Source organism: Paroedura picta, chromosome 2, assembly GCF_049243985.1.
Source record: "Paroedura picta isolate Pp20150507F chromosome 2, Ppicta_v3.0, whole genome shotgun sequence".
Classification (NCBI taxonomy): domain Eukaryota; kingdom Metazoa; phylum Chordata; class Lepidosauria; order Squamata; family Gekkonidae; genus Paroedura; species Paroedura picta.
This window is the reverse complement of record NC_135370.1, coordinates 20,871,252-20,892,582: the sequence shown is the minus strand read 5'-3', so window position 1 is coordinate 20,892,582 and position 21,331 is coordinate 20,871,252.

Below are 21,331 nucleotides of genomic sequence, written 5' to 3'. Positions count from 1 at the left end.
ACGTAATTTTTCTCTTCAACTATCCCTCTAATATGGTTTTCAGTTCCCTATTATTATGAGAACTTACTGAATTATAGTATTTTGTAATAATTATAGTGTCATTCTGGGTTTTTAAGTGTCTTTACACCTGAGGAGCTGAGGAACCACCCAGAGCCGCAAGGAATGGGTGGTATAGAAATCCAAATAAATAAATACATAAATAAATAAATAAATAAATAAGTACATCTGAATCTGAAACATGTGATGTTGGCAACGGGGGAGGGGGGTGTGTGGGGGGGGTGATGCTCTGGCTTTTGGGCAAAAGCTCTATGGTAGCCTTAGCTTAGATTTGGGGGATGACGCCTGGGGAGGGCAGGGTTGGGTGGAGGAAGAGATCTCGGAAGGATATAACGCCATAGAGTTCAACTTCCAAAGCAGCCATTTTCTGCAGGGGGACTGACCTCTTTTACCTGGAAACCGGTCATAATTCTGGGACATCTCCAGTCATCGCCTGGAATCTGGCAAATCTTAGTCTGCAAGAAGAAAGGGTGGGGATGCCATTCCTCCAATCTTCCCAATAGTTTCTCGAAGAGAGGTGAAATAAACATGCATCTAGGGCCATTTTCGAAGGGGCCTATGACCAGCCGTTTCAAGTTCTCCAGTAGCATAAGGGCATGAATGCTCCAGGAGTGGTACGCCATGGTATCTGCCTTCTAATAACGCAGGTGGAAGAGCATTGAAACAGGCCAGAGTTTGGGAATCAATAAATCAGATCTTGTCCCTGATGTTAAGTATGTCAGGATCCATGTCTCCCAAACTGGCATACTGTCTTACACAACTAGTGGCACCCCCCCCCCCACAAAAGTCTAGGCTTGAGCCAAAGCCAAGCCAGGTCAGACCCCATCTTAAGAGCTTGCTCTTGGCCACAGGTTCAGAACAGCAGCCTCTGCCTGACACAGGTACGTCCTGACTCAAGATGGCTCTCCTCCTAACCCCCCCACCCAACCCATTGTATTGTTGATCCAGTGCCCTGGATAAAACCTGTTTGCCCACGGGCTCCTAGGCAAACCTTTTGACTTCCATAGGACTCATGCTTGACCTCTCTGCCAGGGGAAATTTCTCCCCCAAATCCTTCAGGTAGACCTATTGAGACATGATGGCTCCCTTTTTGTAGACCCATCAACTTCTTTGTCTAAGCCTATCAACGGCCATCTCCGGACCAGGCCAGGGCATTGCCCAGCATCCTGCTCCATGGAAAATTCCATCAAGTGCTCACCTGGGCCACATCACATAGCCTCCCCCCAAAATATATATATATATAAACAGTGGCTGCACACAGCCACCGCATGCTTTTCAAGACAGGACCCATTGGAAGCTCCCTTCACTCCATCCATCTCTCACCTTGAAAAACTTAAGGAGGCACCCTAAGTTGGCTGTGATTTGACAGCATGTTCCACCACCATTGAGCACCACAGAATGCTTCCTGGGGCGCCAGAGGTCAACCCACAGCCAGGCAGGTCAAAGTTGCAAATGAGGGGATTTCAGAACCATCTGGAGAACCTGAACGGTTCCCTGCTTCTGTCCTGAGAAGCCACATGAAAGGTGAAGGTATCCCCTGTGCAAGCATCGGGTCATGTCTGACCCTTGGGGTGACGCCCTCCAGCGTTTTCATGGCAGACTCAATACGGGGTGGTTTGCCAGTGCCTTCCCCGGTCATTACCGTTTACCCCCCAGCAAGCTGGGTACTCATTTTACCGACCTCGGAAGGATGGAAGGCTGAGTCGACCTTGAGCCGGCTGCTGGGATCGAACTCCCAGCCTCATGGAAAGAGCTTCAGACTGCATGTCTGCTGCCTTACCACTCTGCACCGCAAGAGGCTCTGATAAGCCACATGGCTGCTTGGAAAACTGTGACCCCTTGACCTCAGGCTGCCCAAGATCAGCATATTTACAGGCTGGGAAAATGGCGCTCCATTCTCCCCACCCTCCAGCTAACCAGCCATTCTTGATCTCCGGAGAAGATTCCAGCCTTCCCGTGAAATCGCAGCCATTCCGCTATTAGCCAGCGATCCGGCAGCCTCTGCTGCGCTCACATTGGCACAACTTTCACCTGATCTTCTTGGGGGAGGGGAGACGAAAGAGGGAGTGAAGGGGAGGGGGGGGCTTTCTATTGCACAGAGACAGACCAGGCTTTCGGAATAGTTCTGCTAATTTTGCAAAGATGCGTGCTAATGTCCCACAGATGGCTTTATGTTTTTTAACGACAAAAAATTGGACCCACATTTCGGAGACACGAGTTCTGCTGATCGACAGCCGATAGTAACTATTGGCCTTTTGGTTTTAATTATTCTAAAAACAGCCTTGGGATCATTTACCCAGAGTTAATGGCCTTTTTAAGGGGCACGATAAGTCTGCAGATGTGACAGCCAGAAGCGTGTGGGTCAAAGCTACTGCCGGGTTGGGAGAGAAGCCGGCAGACATCTTGGGGTTGTCCTTGGCAGCCTAGGTATGGGCCCTTAAACGGCCCAAAATAATTTTTCATTCCAGACTTGCAACAGGTAAAAACAGAGTTAGTCAACCTAGTTTATAGTGGACTGGTCAGGTTTCAGGTTTTCCCTATTTCTTCCCCTGTTTACCCTTCTCTACCCTGTTCTAATCTGTAGGAACATGCAAGAGCTGTAACGTGCATGAAGAGTATCCTACATGGGGCATCGAAGATATGCAGTTGATCAGGAACTTCCTGGTATTTCCTCCTGTGACCTGATTGCTCAGTTGGAGACTTCTTGATCCTTTGAGCACCCTGTTTGCCTCCAGATGAACAACTGTTAGTCAGTTAGGCTGCTAGGACTTTCTCTCTCTTTATAAAGTTGTTTATTCTTTAAGCAGTTGGTGCTGTACCCCTTTGCATTGTTAAACTTTCATGTAAGAAGAAGAAGAGTTGGTTCTTATATGCTGCTTTTCTCTATCTGAAGGAGTCTCAAAGCAGGTTACGTTCGCCTTCCCACAACAGACACCCTGTGAGGTGGGTGAGGCTGAGAGAGCCCGGGTATTACTGAAGAAGAAGAAGAGTTGGTTCTTATATGCCACTTTCCTGTACCCGAAGGAGGCTCAAAGCGGCTTACAGTCACCTTCCCTCACCTCTCCCCACAACAGACACCCTGTGAGGGGGGTGAGGCTGAGAGAGCCCTGATATTCCTGCTCGGTCAGAACAGATCTATCAGTGCTGTGGCAAGCCCAAGGTCACCCAGCTGGCTGCATGGAGGAGGATCAAGGAATCAAACCCAACACGCTGATTAGAAGCTAAACCACGACACCAAGCCGACTCTCTACACCAAGGTGTGGACTCTACCATTCATGCTTCAGCTTCTCTGTGGCATCAGGACAGGTGCTGTGCAGGACAAGCAGTTGGATTGGAAGTCTAAAGGGGAGGAAGTGGCTGGAGGTCTCCTGGAATAATAGTTGGTCTCTGGACAACAGAGATCAATTCCACCTGAGGAAGACAGCTGTTTTGGAAGGTGTGTTGTATGGAATTATACCCTGCTAAAGTTCCTCCCCTCTCCAATCCCCCTCCCCAGACCCCTCCCCCTATAAAAAATCTCCAGGTCTTTCCCTACCCTGAACTGGTCCCCGGATCCAGAACAATCCTGTGAGGATCTCTCCACCAAGGGAAGTCTCTCTTTCCCTGGATCCATGGAAAGCTTCTTGCATCAGAGACACGGACCGGCACCCCTAGAGCAGATCCAGCCGACAGGCCTGATCCAGCGGGACAGTGGCGCTCCAATCACTCATGCGACAGCAGATCAAAGCAAGACAGGGCCCCAAGCAGGCCGAGAAAACCTCGAGTGAAAGAAGGGATTCTGGCTGGCAAGGTGGGATGAACAGAGGCAGGCACATCGCCTGAGCCAAGTCAGCCTCCACTCCCTCCCCCCACAGTGAGAAAGAGCCTATCAATTTTGCAAAGGCTTCGCAGCCCATCATCACAGGCGTTGCAGGTAGACAGTTGTCACAAGGCATTAGGCTTAAGTGGCTCTGACAGCCTCTCTGCAGGCTAGCTCCAGGCTTGGCAGGCTACAACACACCTGCAGCTCGTGATGCCGGAGCCACAGGGCACTGCAGGGCATTCCACCTGAGAGCCAACAGGGCTGGATCGGCTGCCAGTCGCTGTGCGGAGCTACTCTCCTTCACCAGCCAGCAAGGTGCCCTGACCCACTAGTCTCTCCCCGAAACTTTCATCTGCCTTCCTGCCCAACAAGCCAGCTTGGTGCAGTGGTTAGGAGTGACCTTGGGCTGGCCACAGCACTGATGAAGCTGTTTTGACCAAGCAGGAATATCAGGGCTCTCTCAGCCTCACCTCCCTCACAGGGTGTCTGTTGTGGGGAGAGGAAAGGGAAGGCGACTGTAAGCCACTTTGAGACTCCTTCGGGTAGAGGAAAGTGGCATATAAGAACCAACTCTTCTTCTTCATTAATATCAGAGCTCTCTCAGCCTCACCCTCCCTACAGGGTGTCTGTTGTGGGGAGAGGAAAGGGAAAGCGACTGTAAGAACACTACATATTGCATATTCCATGAGTTGGTCAAACTCTGGCTCTTTAGATGTCCATGGACTACAATTACAATGAGCCTCTGCCAGGGGTTCATGGGAATTGTAATCCATAGACATCTGGAGAGCCACAGTTTGACCAATTCCTGGATCAATTGTGAAGGGGGAAATGCTGTAAGAGACTTTGGATCCCCCACTGGGGAGAAGAGCAAGGTATGCATGTGTCTCATTTGAATTTTTCTAACTTTTAGGTCAGAGATTCTTGGGATTCCAGCAGCTTAATGAAACGTCTAATGAAATTCCCGAAGAATGTGTCACATGTTGCTATAACATTGTTTGGCAACTTCCAGGTGGCACCTGTAAATGTCTTCCTATTAATCTCCAGACAACCAAAATTATTTCTCCCGTCAAAAATGGCTGTTTTGGAGGGTAGACTCTATACCTGACTCTGATCTCTATGGTGAGGTCCTTCCCCTTTCCAAAGGCTATGACCTCTATGCTGAGGTTCCTCCCCTCCCTGAAGCCCATCCTCTAAATCTCCAGGTTTCCTAAACCACAGCTGGCAACCCTATATTCCTGGCCCTGCTAATAAAAACAATCAGAAATGTTCTCAAGGGCACCCAACATCAAACCTAAACATATGGGGCCATTCTGCACAGAAAAAAAAGCTTTATGCCAGCGCAATGGCGTAACGCTAAAAAACCCTGCACCTCCTGGAATTCCTCACCTGCTGGATCCTCTGCTGCCGTCTCGTGCTTCCTGGCATTTTGCACACCTGCTTGAAATGGCATAAGAGGGGAATGCGCTAGACATGCTCCTCTCTTCTGCCTGTCAATCAGGACAGGCAGCCAATCATCTTTCTTGCTCTTTTAAAGGGACTGCAATGCCTGCTATTTTTTTTTTTATGAGACTAATCCGTTTAAATGCATATGTATTCATGGATGCCTAGGGCTTCTTTCACTGCAATCCGTCTTGCAATCTAGAGCCTTGAAGCTTTTTTTAAAAAATGACTTTGGCCCTTTTGTGTGTGTGTGTGTGTGTGTGTGTGTGCGCGCGCGCATGCGTGGAAGAGGCATGCTTTATGGGCAAACTGGTGGGGAAAAGTTTAAGAAAGAAAGAAAGAAAGAAAGAAAGAAAGAAAGAAAGAAAGAAAGAAAGAAAGAAAGAAAGAAAGAAAGAAAGAAAGAAAGAAAGAAAGAAAGAAAGAAAGCAAGCAAGCCCTGTTCCGGGTTAAGAGAGAGGGAGGCCGGCTCAAGGTCGGGCAATGGAGCTGGAAACCTTCCTACTTCGCCTACTTCGCACGTGTTCTGTATGAGTGTCTTGCTGGCTGCTCTCATTCTGCTAGCGCTACATGGCAGGGGGAATCCAGTTTTGTGGATTTCCCTGCAAGCACTTTAAAATGGAGGATGAAGCTGCCAGTTTGCAGATGTGACACGTCGTGCAAAACGCCAAAAATATGGTATTTGCTAACAGTAAGACTCTCACTTTTTAAACTGGGTGCGGAATGGCCATTGAAATTGGCCAAAGTCTACACAAAGGACAACCCGCAATAGCTGTTTCTCAGGACGGACATCTCTAGCCACCCATAAGAATTTAATTTCAACCTACCAGGATGCCTAAATTCAGGTGAGTAGCTGTGGTTGGCCCAAAACAACAGCACATTGTTTTGGATCCATCAGCACCTCTAAGACCAACAAAGGCTCATTCTGGGTAGAAGCTTTCATGATGAAATGTGCTTGCACACAAAAGCTTGTATCCTGGATGAAACTCTGCTGGTCTTAAAGGTGCCCCTTGTCCCCAGCTTGGCTCTTCTTACAGGGTACTTCTTCAAGTCACAGAGATATGTGCGGTCATGTCTGGGCGCCTTCACCCTCCGGCGACTCTGCCAGAGCAGTTACAAAGAGACCACCAGTGAGAAATGTCAACGACCGGTTTCCAGCTTGGCTTTGAAGGTCTTTAGATAGAACAATCATGGCCCAGGGATGTGGTTTGCTCTGAAGCTAAAGGGAAGCCTGTGTTTAACTGTCCCAAATTCCTGGGGACGCTAATAATTGCAACCTCCGCCTCAATAAAATGCGCAAATAATGTTAGCTGAAAGCTTTCCAATCAAAAGGTATTATTTTGGGTTTAAAAACAGTCTCAGTACTCAGTATTTAGAAGGAAGACATCTGGGCGGGTCTACCTCTATTTCAAGAGAGCACCCCTCCCCCCACCCACCCCCAAAAAAGAAAGGACTGGAAATTTGGTCAAATGCTCTCTCACTCTCATTTTATAGACTTTTTATTATAGGGCTATTATAATCTTAATATGCCTCTTTGTTTTTCTGATCAGCTAGAACATTCCGGCTCCTGATCAAAGGAGACGGAATCGAAACGTACAACACCAAGAGGGGTCCGTTGAGTGTTGAGGTTTCTGTGGTCGTCCCGTTCCCCCCCCTCCCCAGCATATTATCCCTAACAGAAAAGGTTACTCCCAACTTAAATGAATCGTCCTCTCGTTCTGTAGCTCTTAAGCAGATGCTTAAGTTGTGCCTGTGAATGAAGGGTTGTTCCCTTCGTAAGATCTTAGCGCTTTCCCCCTTTCTTCTCGGTCATCAAAGGCACATGCCTGGCCATCATTAGTTGACTAAAACATCAAACATCACACCATGCGGATATGTTGGATATGGGCAGGACTAGAAGCTGCAGAGTGTGAGGAATGTTGGGTTCCCCGATATGGGTTGGAGAATTCCTGGAGATTTGGGGATGGAGGCTGGGGAGGGCAGATTTGGGGACAGGAGGACCATAGACACCACTCCCCTAAGCCGCCATTTTCTCCAGGGAACTGATTCAGGAGGACCATAGACACCACTCCCCTAAGCTGCCATTTTCTCCGTGGAACTGATCTCAGCTGCCCAGAGAGCTGTTGTAATGCTGTGTGGGAAAAGAGCCATGTGGTGTAGCGGCCTCTAATCTAGAGAGGCAGGCTTGTTTCCCCGTTCCTCCACATGCAGCCAGCTGGCTGACCTGCCTCTCCATAGCAACCCTGGACTTGTTTGGTGGTCTCCCATCCCAAAGGTCACCAAGCCAGAACCTGCTTAGCTTCTCAACGCCGACAAGATCAGACTGGTCTGAGCCACCCATGTGAGGACATTCTTCCATTTGGACATTATTTCTATACGTTTTAAAGCCATCTTTCCTCCAAGGAAGATTTCCCAGCTTTTAGCTTCACCACAGCCAATACAGTGGGCTGAAGGGACTGGCTTAAAGGCAGGCAGCCATCTTTGGGGAGAATGGAGATTTGAACCCACGTCTCGCTGGTCCCCATGCCTTTGCTTTAACCATTGCACCACACTGGCCTCACACACACACACACACACACAGAGCGAGGTGCTAGGCAGCGTTGGGCCATGTGTCATCAATGGCCTCCTCTTCCCACTTCCTTTATTAGATGTGTATTTGGGGGATATGAGCCTCTTGTGGCGCAGAGTGGTAAGGCAGCAAACATGCAGTCTGAAAGCTCTGCCCGTAAGGCTGGGAGTTCGATCCCAGCAGCCGGCTCAAGATTGACTCAGCCTTCCATCCTTCCGAGGTCGGTAAAATGAGTACCCAGCTTGCTGGGGGGTAAACGGTAATGACTGGGGAAGGGAATGGCAAACCACCCCGTATTGAGTCTGCCAAGAAAACGCTAGAGGGCGTCACCCCAAGGGTCAGACATGACTCGGTGCTTGCACAGGGGATACCTTTACCTTTTATTTGTGGGATGGGAGAAATAATAACCACCATGTTTTGTTCCTTTTTTTAGTTTCTATTGCACAACTTCTGTGTCCCTTGTATTGTTTTAATGGGGTTTTATTGGGGTTTTAGTGGGGACAATTTGTAACCCACCACGAGCCGGTCTCGGGAGTGATGGGAAATAAAATTTAGATAATAACAAAAATAACTTAATAATGCCTTTCATTTGAACGTGTCAATACAGGTATGGGGAACGTGTCAATACGGACCGGTATCCCCATACCCATGTGAGCCTGTGGCCAGTATTATACTATTAATATATACAAGGACTTGTCACTGATGAAAGAATTTCACTGAAAACGGATATTACCTGGATTCCGTTTTGACAGAAGTCCTACAGAATAAAGAAACAAGGAAAACTACAAAAATATGACACTTTTCTTTCTTTTATGAATATATTTATTATATTGCCAGTGGATAGGTCTGTTTCTCTCTGTTTGGTTCCAGCAAAACAAACAAACAAACCTACATTTCCAAGCGGCAGGAGGGTCTACAGTGACTCAGAAGAAAGGGCTCTGAAAGGGATGCTATCCAACCAGAATTCTTAGCGGTCTGTCAGCCAAACAAGGGACAGGATGGTCCTTTTGAAGGATTTGAAAGTTTGTCATTGGGAAGAGGGCAGGGAAAAGTTCCTGTTGGCTGCAGAGAAGAGGACCCGCAGTATTGTGTTTAAAGTACATGGAGAACGACATAGGCTAGATATCAGGAAAAAATATTTCACAGTCCGAGTGGTTTAGCCGTGGAATGGGCTGCCTAAGGAGGTGGGGAGCTACCCCTCGCTGGTGGTCTTCAAGCTGTGGCTGGACAGTTCCATGTCAAGGGTGCTTTAGGCTGATCCTGCATTGAGAGGAGGGTTGGACTGGGTGGCCCGAATGGCCCCTTCCAGCTCTAGGATTCTATCACAAAACTCACTGCAAAGTAGACAGCTCGTTTCATGTGTGTAGAAACTCATTCCGTACAAACCATTTTCAATCCCTGCCATAGCTCAATTCCTGTGATGGTGCTGACTTCTTAGGGTTCTAGCCGGGTCAGCTGCCAGTCATCAGGATCTGCAGAAAAGCCTCTCCTGAAGATTCCATACCTGTTTGGGGGAAAGTCCCTTAGTAATATCAGCTAAGGGATATCTGAGCATCCTACAGCCAAGCAGCCTCACCGTCAAGCGTAATAATCGGGGTCAAAGACCACAGAGATTTCATCACAACTCCTGTTTTAAAGTGAACGTTGTCAGTGATGCCCCTTCCTGTATCCCCCCTTCATTGTGAAATCAGTAATAAGACAAGACTTCCCCGTGTGCTGATTAAAACTCATTGACTGGATGCTTTTCCAATGTCTGGCTCACCTCCTTGACCTCCTATGACCTCCCTGCCCTTATCGGGGTTATCAACCTGTCCTTAGCAATTAGGACCTCTGAAGCCAAAGCAGAGCTGGTCTCACCCTCACCACTGGCTTCGGAGAGGTCAAGTCAATAAAAAGTGAGGTCACAATCCATTCTGAGGTCATGCCACTTTTACATAACTGGGAAGACAGCCAAACAGATATGCCTCTCCACTCCAACAGAGCCAGCTTGGCGTTGTGGTCAAGAGCAGGGGCTTCTAATCTGGCAAGCTGGGTTTGATTCCGTACTCCTCCAACACTTGCAGCTGGCTGGGTGACCTTGGGCTGGTCACAGTTGTTCCTGGCTGAATGAGATGATGGGGAACTGTGTGTTAGAGGAAAATCTTGTGTGGGGTGTTAGCAGGTCCCCAGGAAATCCATCACAGAAACATTATGCCCATTATATTATACCCATCTTTATGTCTTTGGAAAGTTGGACCATAAGGAAGGCCGAGCATCAAAGAATTGAGGCTTTTGAACTCTGGTGCTGGAGAAGACTCTTGCGAGTCCCTTGGACTGCAAGGCAAACAAACCGGTCAGTCCTAGAGGAGATCAGCCCGGACTGCTCCTTAGAAGGCCAGATCCTGAAGATGAAACTCAAATACTTTGGCCACCTCATGAGAAGGAAGGACTCCCTGGAGAAGAGCCTAATGCTGGGAGCGATAGAGGGCAAAAGAAGAAGGGGACGACAGAGAATGAGGTGGCTGGATGGAGTCACTGAAGCAGTTGGTGCGAGCTTAAATGGATTCCGGGGAATGGTAGAGGACAGGAAGGCCTGGAGGATCATTGTCCTTGGGGTTGCGATGGGTCGGACACAACTTCGCAACAACAGCAACAAATATTTTTGGAAACTTTCCTTCAAGCGCTTCTGTAGTCCGATGCTTGGGGGAAAGAAAAATGCAGGGAGAGAGCCAAGGACAAGAACTGCCTAATGAAAGGGGCTAGAAAGTGAAATGACATTTTCATTTTTATTTTTCAAGATATTTATATCCTACTATTATTTCCTTTGTGGAAGGAGGCTCAGAGACTACAGGGACAAGTCAGACAGATGAGTGGTCCTTTTGGATACAGCTGGGTGAGAAATACTTAAAGGAATTCAAAAGCAGGGCATGAATATTCCGAAAAGCCGTATTAGGCTAAAAAAATTGCACTGTTAAAAAGTATTAAGAATGGTTATTCATTGCCGAGGGATCATTGACCAGAAGAGGGCCTTTCTGAACCTGGGAGAACTAAAGGTAGATATGTTCATTCAGGAAAGCCAATAACCAATTACCAGAATGGCTTCTACTATTCCGAGGACTCTCCGTTTATTAAATATCAAAGGGAAACAGGTCAATTTCTTAATATGCCATCTAATATTTCCTCTGCCATTCTTCCCTTTTATTGTTATTGCTTTCGGAGCTACACCAATATATTTAGCTAGCATGATCAAATTCGATAAGGGCAGGAGAAAGGAAAGATATAGAAAGCGAAAAGAAGGCAGAGAGGAGATCCTAAAAAAAGTATCTGTTTCCCAAATGCAGGAGCCATTTGGACCGTCCCATTCATAACTTTTGCAAAAGATATATTAATAACATGCTGGCAATTGCCTTTCCACCCCATCAGGGTCCCTAAGGCAACAAACATAAAAGATATTAAAACATCTGAGCCATTAAAAACACAGTAAAAAAGGTCCTTAAATAATTCAATTAAATAATGTATAAACCAACAACAATAGGAGGCCCAGTAACCATAACACAAACCAAAAAGAAGTCACATTCTATACTAGCAAAAGACACTGATTTACGCACTGGAGGTTTCATGCTGGGCTGCAGGCTGGAGTTTTAGTCGTGGCAGGTTGCCCCACCTTTTCCTGCACCCACAGGAGGTAGCATTTGGCCCAGTGCACCTCATCCACCCTTTTTTCATTCTGGTTTTAATGACATGTTGCTGTCCTAGTTTTGGTGGGGTTTAATTGTTTTAAAATGTGATTTTGCTATGTATGCTTTAATTTGTTAGCCACCTTGATGGCCCTTGTAAGCAGGGGTGTAAATGTTGTAATGATAGGCCTGTGACCTTTACAGTTCTGTAGCACTTATTGTAAGAAGGATCCCATTGTGTAATTTCTGTACTACTTAATGTGTCTCATGAAAATGTATGGTTTGAGTTCTTTCTGGTGGCTCCAGACTTCTATAAGATTAATGCACTGATGACTGAATGGCCTGCTTTTATTATTGTACTGGCTCATGTATAATCCTACTTGGGTCCCTGTGAAAATGGTGGGACTATAATATATAACTGGGAGGGTTATCATCTAATGCATATACCCACATGTGCACCATGAATGGCACTCAAAAGTTTTTACATTATATTTTTGATGTCACTGGTGAAAGCAACAAGAAAAACAAGGAAGGTGCCCAGCGAGAACTGGGGAAAGTTGGCAAGGACAAGTGGGAAGTTAGACAGGGACTCCCAGTCGGGCCAAAGGACGGGGTTAGATCTTCTACAGAGAGAAGAATTTCCTTACGCAGTCAAACAGGGAGTTAGCACTGAAGAGGGGAGAGATCCCTAGTCTGGTGTGGTTAAAAACTACCTGGAGAAACCAAGAGTCAGTTAAAAACTCAAGACGAGTACTGGTGTTTCAAGAGAAGGGAATTGCATACTGGAAAGCAAAAGAGTCAGACACTACTCAAAGAAAGTGCTGTGGAGTGTTTTGGAAAATACTGGAACAAAATCCCCTCAAGGTAAATATTTTAAATAACTCTAAGAAACTCTCATTACCCTGAAATATAAGAATTAAAGTCTGTGCATGAACTGATTTGATCTCAGAGTTATCTATATTGATTTACCTCAGAGATTTTACCCCTGATTTTCCCCGACCTTTCCCCTCTTTATAAAATAAACTATTTTGTCAATTTGGAATATAAAAACATCTCAAATGCCATTAAAGCTAAAAGGGGCTCCCAATCCTTCCCTCAGGTTCTTGGGCTGAGCCATCAGCCATAATATTATACTGTGACAGGGTGGGGCAGCCAAAATTCTTCCAAAAAGAAAACACATTACTAGGACAGCTCAGTCAGACAGGAAAAGGAAAATGGAGGGAAAATCCTGCCTCTGAGAGAGGGAAGTTGGACTGGGGGGTCACACACACACCTTCTTTTATGGTAGCGTCATGATTTTGTTCCTTCCACTAGTGTCCAAGTACGAAATGTTTAGGACAACTTTCACTGGGGAAAAAAGAAAAGAAAAACCCATCTCTCTCAGGACTCAAAGGTTTAGCATCTTGAAGGAACAACATTTTGTCTAGGAGGCCTCCACCAGTCGAATTGATTTTTAACTTGCCATGTGCATTTGCAGGCAGGCTGGAATACTGATCTCCAAATGCACATTGATCCGTCCTAGATGAGAGCGGCAATCAATACACAAGGGACTGACTGGAAATGAAACTGTTTGGTTTAGTTGCCCATAAAGTCAACCAGCTTCAAGATTTTTTGTGATAAAGGGTCCTGGCAGGACTCAAAAGCTCCCATGATTCCTTGGCCTCCTGGTTCCTTGTTGTAGATCTCCTCAGCCATCTTGGATTTCTCAGGATGTATATGTAAAGAATTGTGGGTAGATTTGTTTCTTGGCTCAATTGCTTCATGCATTTAAATGTTCTTTCCATGTAGAAGGTGTTCTCGTTCAAGAAGACCCAACTGGTTCCATCAAGAATCAGTAGGTGGTCTTCTCTCCAGCTGTTTCTTCTTTAGGTCACACTGATGGGACATAGATGGAGGTAAGCGGAGTTCATCTCATGTGATCAACTTCATCTCACAAAGCTCTCGTGTGGCCTGTGAAAATGTTCAAAAAGTGCAAATCTCTGTGCTTAGAGGCAAACATGCTTAGAAGCTTTTTCATGCCCTGCTGGGATCTTGATTGGTCCCTCTGGCTGAGTCACATGAACTTTCTGCCTGCTCCAGGGAGGATGTCCTCATGTCACTCAGTGGCACCACCTCTCCAAGCTCCCACGAGCCTGAAGAAGGTCCTGAAGTCCAGTTTATGGACTTCAGAGCTGTTGTTCTGAGGCAGGCAATGGCAAACCACTTCTGTACATCTCTGGCCATGACAACCCCATGGGGTCACCATCCGTCGACTGTTACTTGATGCCACTTTCCACCAGCACCAAGATGCCCCCCCCCCCCAAGTCCGAGTAACAGTGGAGATGTCTTGCCTTTCCTTGGTTGGTGGTCTAAAAGGCACTGCGTTGTGTGAGTTACGTTGCAGGCTTTCCACCACAGTTTGAATGTTACTAGAGGCTGCCCTCCAGCCTTCTGGAGAAATCGCTGGTGCCAGTGGTTAGGCCTGACCACGGAATGTTTTCAATACAGCCATGGTACGCTGGGAGTCATCGCACTTAGCAAAGCAGCCGTCTGCCATATGGCAAAACCGTCCTACAGTCTGCGTCCTCTTTTATGGATGGCTTTGACAGCCCCCATTTTGTCTGTGATCTGTACTTGGAGGAAATCTAAAGTTTCAGTGCCGCCGTCCAGATTTCGGCAGGATTAATAAGGGTGTCTACAGCTCCTTTTCGCTGAGCTTTGTGGCTTCTCTGAGCCTCGCCCCCATAGGGCTTTCTGTTTTCCTTTTGTTGCATTTCGGTTATGTTTCCTAAGGGATCCCAACACAACACCTCCTTTGCAGTGGATTCCATTACACCCTCCCTTCTTTTAATGAGCAGCTCCATGCTGTATATTTCCTACAAGGGCGGGGGCAAGGGGAAAAGTCATGCTTGGGGGCAGAATGGTATAGCCCAATGGGAAGTTCAAACAACATCAATCCCGTTTTAATGCAGATGCCACTGGCTGGTCTCACTGAAGCCATGGAAAGTGGAGAAGGAGGGGGGGAACCAAAATCCTGTATGACTTCTTCTCATGCAAGGGTAGTAAATGTCTCCTTCCAATGTTTTGTATAGAGTTTTGTTTTTTTTTTAACCAAGTTCGAGGAAAACTAGAGTTTTTGCCTTGCTGGATGCAAAGCAAAAAAGTAAATCAATTGTCTCCATAAAAGTACTATGATTTGGGGGTGATGTCAGAAGCGGTTATTTGTATTTCTGCTATACATCTATGTGCCGTGTAGCCAATAAGCCATTTTAGCATGTTGTTCTTAGTTCATAGTCTGACGAAGAGTGTTTGCACTCAAAAGCTCACGCCTTGAATAAATCTCTGTTGGTCTTAAAAGTGCTACTGGACTCTGATTTTATTGTGTTAGAGGAAGAAGAAGAAGAAGAAGAAGAAGAAGAAGAAGAAGAAGAAGAAGAAGAAGAAGAAGAAGAAGAATTGGTTCTTATATGCCGCTTTTCCCTACCCAAAGGAGTCTCAAAGCAGCTTACAGTCGCCTTCCCCTTCCTCTCCCCACAACAGACACCCTGTGAGGGAGGGGAGGCTGAGAAAGCCCTGATATTCCTGCTCGGTCAGAACAGCTTTCTCAGTGCTGTGGTGAGCCCAAGGTCACCCAGCTGGCTGCATGTGGGGGAGCACAGAATCGAACCCGGCTCGCCAGATTAGAAGTCCGCACTCCTAACCACTACACCAAACTGGCTCTCTTAGTTCTTTTATGATAGCCCCTCTCCCCATTTATTGCACCCAGCCTTTTGGCTGTACCCCGCCAATGGGTTCCCGTTCTGATCTGACTCCCATTTGTTTAGATAATATTATATAGTGGGCAGTCTGATATGCCACATGGACCTTATGTCCCCGAGTCTGTTCTTTTTCAGGGGTTGTTGTCTTTTGCAGAGGGTTGTTATGTCTTTCATGTTGCACAGCCTGCTTTCTCACCGAAACCCAGAGCAAAAGAGGGGCGGGCACGGGGGAACGGATATAAACTTGTCTTTGTCCTTTAGTCTTGGCAACGTATTGATTAGGTTTGCCCGTATTTTCCCAATACACTTATATTTGCTGTTATTGTGGCGATCGGTAGAAACCTCACAGGTGATCAGTTTCTTTGTGGCTCATCCTTCAAAGCAGTGGAGAATCGAGAACATAGAATTTTTGGCTTACATCATAATAAAACTCAGCACATATATGTACATGCAGAGGTGCCACAGAGTCAGACTGGAGGCAATCCCCAGCAAGGGGGTTTCAAGGCAAGTGGGGAGCTGAGGAGGTTCTCCCATCCAAGTACAGACCCTGTTCAGTTTTCGAAGTCTGACAAGGTTGGGCTATACCACACCATTTCACATCCCAGAAACTCAACATTGAGGACTGTGGCCTGCTTTAAATCTCAGCTAAGGATGTGTGATTCGGCTCAGATAAACCTGGAAATACTCGAATCAATGCTGTTTCGGGTATTTTTCAGGCTTATTGCAGCCCAATCACACACTAGTTTAAATGAGACAAATCAGTAAAGCCAAATTGATTGAGACTTGATTCAGCTGATTTGGGTATAACACAGTCCAGGCAGGAGAATATGGGAATAAACAGGAATTGTTGCTTATCTTCACACAGAAAGCAGTTCCCATTCCCATCACTTCTCCTGGGAGAAAGGGACACTGCATGCCAGAGCTGCAGGGGACAGCTGGGGCTGGCTGTCCAAGCAATGCTTGGGTGTCAGCCTCCAGGTGAGAACTGGAGAACCACTGACGTTCACTCAGAGCTCAACTGGGTTCCCCTGGAGAGGGGGGGGGGTGCCTGGCAAGCATGTGTGGGGAAAATTTCACAGCTCCACTAGCACCACTAGTGGTGTAGGGATGCCAACCCCCAGGGGGACCTGGAGGGCCACCAAATACCACATCAGGGGGGGGGCGTGACACATCCATACCAATAGACAACCCACTAGCTCCGGGGAAGCCTCAGAAAGCAAGGGGGGAGTGTCACATGGACACCTTCCTTCTCCTCAGCAGGATTATCACGTGAGCCTACCCTCCTGTCCTCCAGTAGAGGAGCTCAGGTTGGCCTAAGTGCTTAATCCATGCTCCATCATCACAGGCTCTCCCATCCAGCCTCCCTCCCCAACAAATACAAAAAAGTCAAGAGGAAGACTAACTGCTGGTTTTTGTATCCTGCTTTTGACTAACCAAAGGAATCTCAAAGCAGCTTACAATCACCTTCCCTTCTTCTCCTCACGCCAGACCCCCTGAGAGAGCCCTGACAGAACTGCTCTGTGAGAACAGCTCTGGCAGGAGTTACAAAAAACCTCCCAGATTGAACACTGGGGTGAGGAATCAAACACGACTCGGTCACAGGCCACCGCCTTTAACCACTACACCAAGTGCTCATCAGTCAACCACAGCCTTCACCCCTGGCTCCTATAACCTGTTCATGAACTTTAAAATATTTCTGGAAATCCTCTCAGTTAGTGCCTATATAAGAGGGTGAAATCCTAATTGGGCACCCCAAGCACCCCAAACAGTGCCCCCCAGGCCACAACAACAGCAAACAACAACAGAAGCAAACCAGAGCAGAGCAGCTGGCCTAGGGAACCACAGTACCCAAACTGGGCAACCCACAACAACAGCAGCAGCAGCAGCAGCAACGACACTGGGAGAGCAAATTAAAAATTTAAACTCTAACGGCAACAGCACTCCAGAACCAGGCATAACAAGCAGTTATGCTAGGCCACAACAGCAGTGCCAGCAGTAGCAACAGCAGCAGGGCCACCCATCCCAAAATGGGCAATGTCCACTGCAAAAACAACACTGAATTAAAGCTTTAAAAAAAAATGTAAAGAGCAATAGTGCCCCAAAAAGAAAAACCAAATGAACACTGCTGCCTCCCAGGCCACAACAGCACTCAGCCAGAGAAAAAAGAAGAAATAAACAGAAGGAGAAAATAAAAGTGAACCCCAAGCACCCCAAAGCACCCCCAGGCCCTGCCGCACCCCCAGAAATCTAGAGAATAGGTTGGCTTGAAAATAAGAATGAAGTTAAGTGTGATTAAGAAGAGGAAGAAGAAAAGTGAGAAAGCAAGAGGAGTCCCTCAGGCAAACAGTACGATGTCTTCTCCAGCGATGAAGATCCTCCAAGGTTCGGCGCAGCAGCACCAGCAAGCCAGGCCCAGCACACTCTCTGGGAGTGAGACTCAAAGAATCTCCTCTACCAGAGCAGCACAGGTCAGCAAGCCAGCTGCCAGCGAAAGAAGCAGGTCAGAAGACCCCCTAGCCTTATATAGTCTCTTGGCCAAGCACAGAAGATTTTCAGAAAGGAAAAATCTTCTATGATTGGCCAAGAAATGTCTCCCCCCACCAAACCTGCCTCCCTATAGGCTAACGTCTGATATCATCTGGCAGAACATTCCACCATGCCGGGGCCAAGGCCAAAAAGGCCCTGGTTGGGGCCAATTTCACCTCTTTAGCTGGTGGGTGCATTCTATGGGATTGTACCATCTTGAGGGCCCTTCCCGAACCCCCCTCCCCACAAAATCTTCGGGCATTTCCCAACCCATAACTGTTTTTTTAATATTTAATTTTTTAAATAACAATGAAAGAGTAATAGAAATAAAAAGCACATCGCTGATAACCTTAATATAGTTTCAGAGCACAGGCAAGATTATCTATTTCCTGGGTTTGCGGACAATACAGAACTTCAGTATTTGGGTGTCAGAGGTCAGCAGTTACCAATCCAGAATGTTTCAGTTATCCCCCCCCCCCCCCTTCTTGTTGTCTGTAAGAGGATTACACAGCTAATAATGAATTGTGGGTTACAAGAAAAGGCAATATGTTCAGGACCATAATTAACAAAACAGTTCTATGTTTATTTTTTCTACTCCTGTTCAATTTAGAATGGAAATACATATGTCTGAGACTCAAATATGTTTGACAAGAGACAACAGCAGCAGGTAAAGTATGGAAAAATAGAAGCATGATTAATAAAAATATTTCTGCCTTGGTAGCTACCAAATGATTGGGTTGTGTTGTGTGTTTTTTTTGTAGGTTTGGAAGAAACACCCATATGTTTCCCCAAAGTGCTGTTTCCTGCACATATCCCCTCTTCCAGAATAGAACTTTTAAAAATACAATTTGTGATGAAATCACAGCAGCTATTTCTTGGAACTCACCACCTGGAAAGGTGAACCACCTGGGTTACCTGCTACTTCCTCACAGGCCTTTGGGAACTTGGCAGGACAGAAAAGTACCTGCACCTGAGCTCATTATAAGGTAGGGAAAGAGACATGAGTGTGGCTTAAGACACACAGTTTTTAGAAATAAAATCTTGACCATTGTGAATGCGGCTTTCTTGAGAACTATGAAGAACTACAATTTCTGGTTCAGAAATTGTAATGGACCTTAAAATGCTTGGGAATAGGATGTGAAGGGGAGTGGCTGATAATCCGGGACTCAGACAGTGACTGAGAAGACAGATTTGGAGATAGTTCAGACTTGAGTGGGAAAGTTTGGCGTTAAACTGAGGTGCAGGTCTACTCTTTAGACAGAGCAGAGATTCCGGGAAACCCTGGGGTTATGCAAGAGCTCCCCAGGGACTGTGTGGAGTTTCTCAGATGTCCAGATGGCCACTGATATCACTAGTCATCACTGGAGCCTCCTTCCCCTGTTGTCCGTGGGTCTAGTCCCTTTCTCCACAATGGAAATGGTAAACGATCGATTGATTGGCTGGCTCCCAGATCTTACTTCCATTCCCACTTCTCTGGAGGAGTATGCCAGCTTGGTGTAATGGTTAAGGCTTCTAATCTGGTGAGCCGGGTTTGATTCCTCTCTCCCCCATGTGCAACCAGCAGGGTGACCTTGGGCTCCACACAGCACTGGTAAAGCTGTTCTGGCCGAGCAGGAATATCAGGGCTCTCTCAGCCTCACCCAGCCCACAGGGTGTTTGTTGTGGGGAGAGGAAAGGGAAGGCGAATGTAAGCCACTTTGAGCCTCCTTCGGGTTGAGAAAAGCAGCATATAAGAACGAACTCTTCATCTTCTACCTCACAGGGTGTCTGTTGTGGGGAGAGGAAAGGGAAGGTGAATGTAAGTCCCACAAATCTCCCTAAAACCTATTCAGCACCGCCGTCTCGATAACTTGTACGGTGGAAATTGTGGCTCTCCAAGACCATTTCCAGATTAGGAGACATACCGTATTTTCCGGCGTATAAGACGACCCCCCAACATTTCCACTCAAAATATATAGTTTGTTACATTACATTACATTACATTACAGTACTATGGGCCACTGTGGGCAGCTATGTCTATCCCAACTGAAGTGCACCCGGCATATAGGACGACCCCCCCCCCCACTTGGAGGCATATTTTCCAGTGGGGAAAAGTAGTCTTATACGCCAGCAAATACTGTACTTTCCTTTAGATTTGGATTTCCTTTGGATGCTGTGAGCTGACTCTAGCGTTTTTACATTCGGGCTTTCCTCCCCTTATTTCCCAGGCTGAAATTTGTGACGTGCTTTCTGCACTGAGTCTGACAGAGGCCACTGCCCATCATGCTTTGCAAACTTCCGCTTTTCAAAAAAATGTTTTTTTTTTGCAAAATGGCGCCAACTTGCACCTTTGTTTCCATAGCACCCCTTATTCCCACCATTCTGTTCCCTTGATTGCCTCCCCCTATTTCTCTCAAAGTGTCCTGACTGTAATTTTTAAAAAATCCTGGGTGATAAAGTTATAACATTATAACACTGCTGTGCAAGACTGCAAGACAGGTCTTTTAAAAAAAACTTAAATGCAATCACCTTTTAAAAAAGGAGGGGCAGATTTTTCAGAATGGAGGAAGGGGGGAGGGAGGATAGCAACGAGGAAAGGGGTGTGCCCAAACAATTCAAAATGGTGGGTGTGGGGAGAAAATGGATTGCATGCATTTCTGCACTGGGCAGCCCCCAATTAGACCCTGTTAGACCTTGCTTGGAAAGATGAATTCTTTTATATATATATAACATTTCTAGAACAGTGAGCCAAGAGATTCATTTTTTCATTTTTTCCCTTGAACACATTAATTCAAGCACCCACAAAGGAGTGGATTACATGATTTTTTTCTTTCTTTTCATGAAAGTTGAACTTTCTAGCAATTAATGACATCATACGTGACAAAAAGGGATATTTCATTGATTCAGTTACTAGGGTTTCCAGTGAAGCTTCCGGGCTCCTCTTCTCACATTTTTCAGTCTGTCCCCCCCCCCCTAAAATGTCCCGGGGCCCCCATCAAGAAGAGCCGTTGTAGAATCTTAAAGATAATTGCTATATCCTTCACTCAAAATTTGAAGATTTCTCCATAAGCGATAGAATTTTAAAGATAATTTCAGTGTTCCCTGTCATGATAATTTCAGTATACAATATGTATTACCTGTTTCTATGTGCATTATCCGACTTGCAAATTGTTTTCTATTAATGTAAATACATTTTCTGCCTCTTAACTTACTGGGTTTAATACTCAATGCATTCTTTCAGACTACTGTAACCCTTGTTCTATTACACTGCTTATGAGATGTCTCATCCTACCTGCTGCATTGACTTACAGTGTGCAATCTGCCTTGATTCTCAGGGAGAAAGGCAGATGATAAATAAAATAAAGTGGTAATTAGGGATGGGCACAAACAGATTCACGAACTAAAGCTTGTGATTAATTTTGGCTAGTTCGTGATTCCCAACCTGAAGTTTGTGGCAGGTCAAGCAGCACCAACATTCCATAAACTTTCCAGCAGTCCATGGAGGTTTGTGAATGGATACATTTCCAGACAGATTGTATCCACTCAATCAAAAATGTTATTGAAC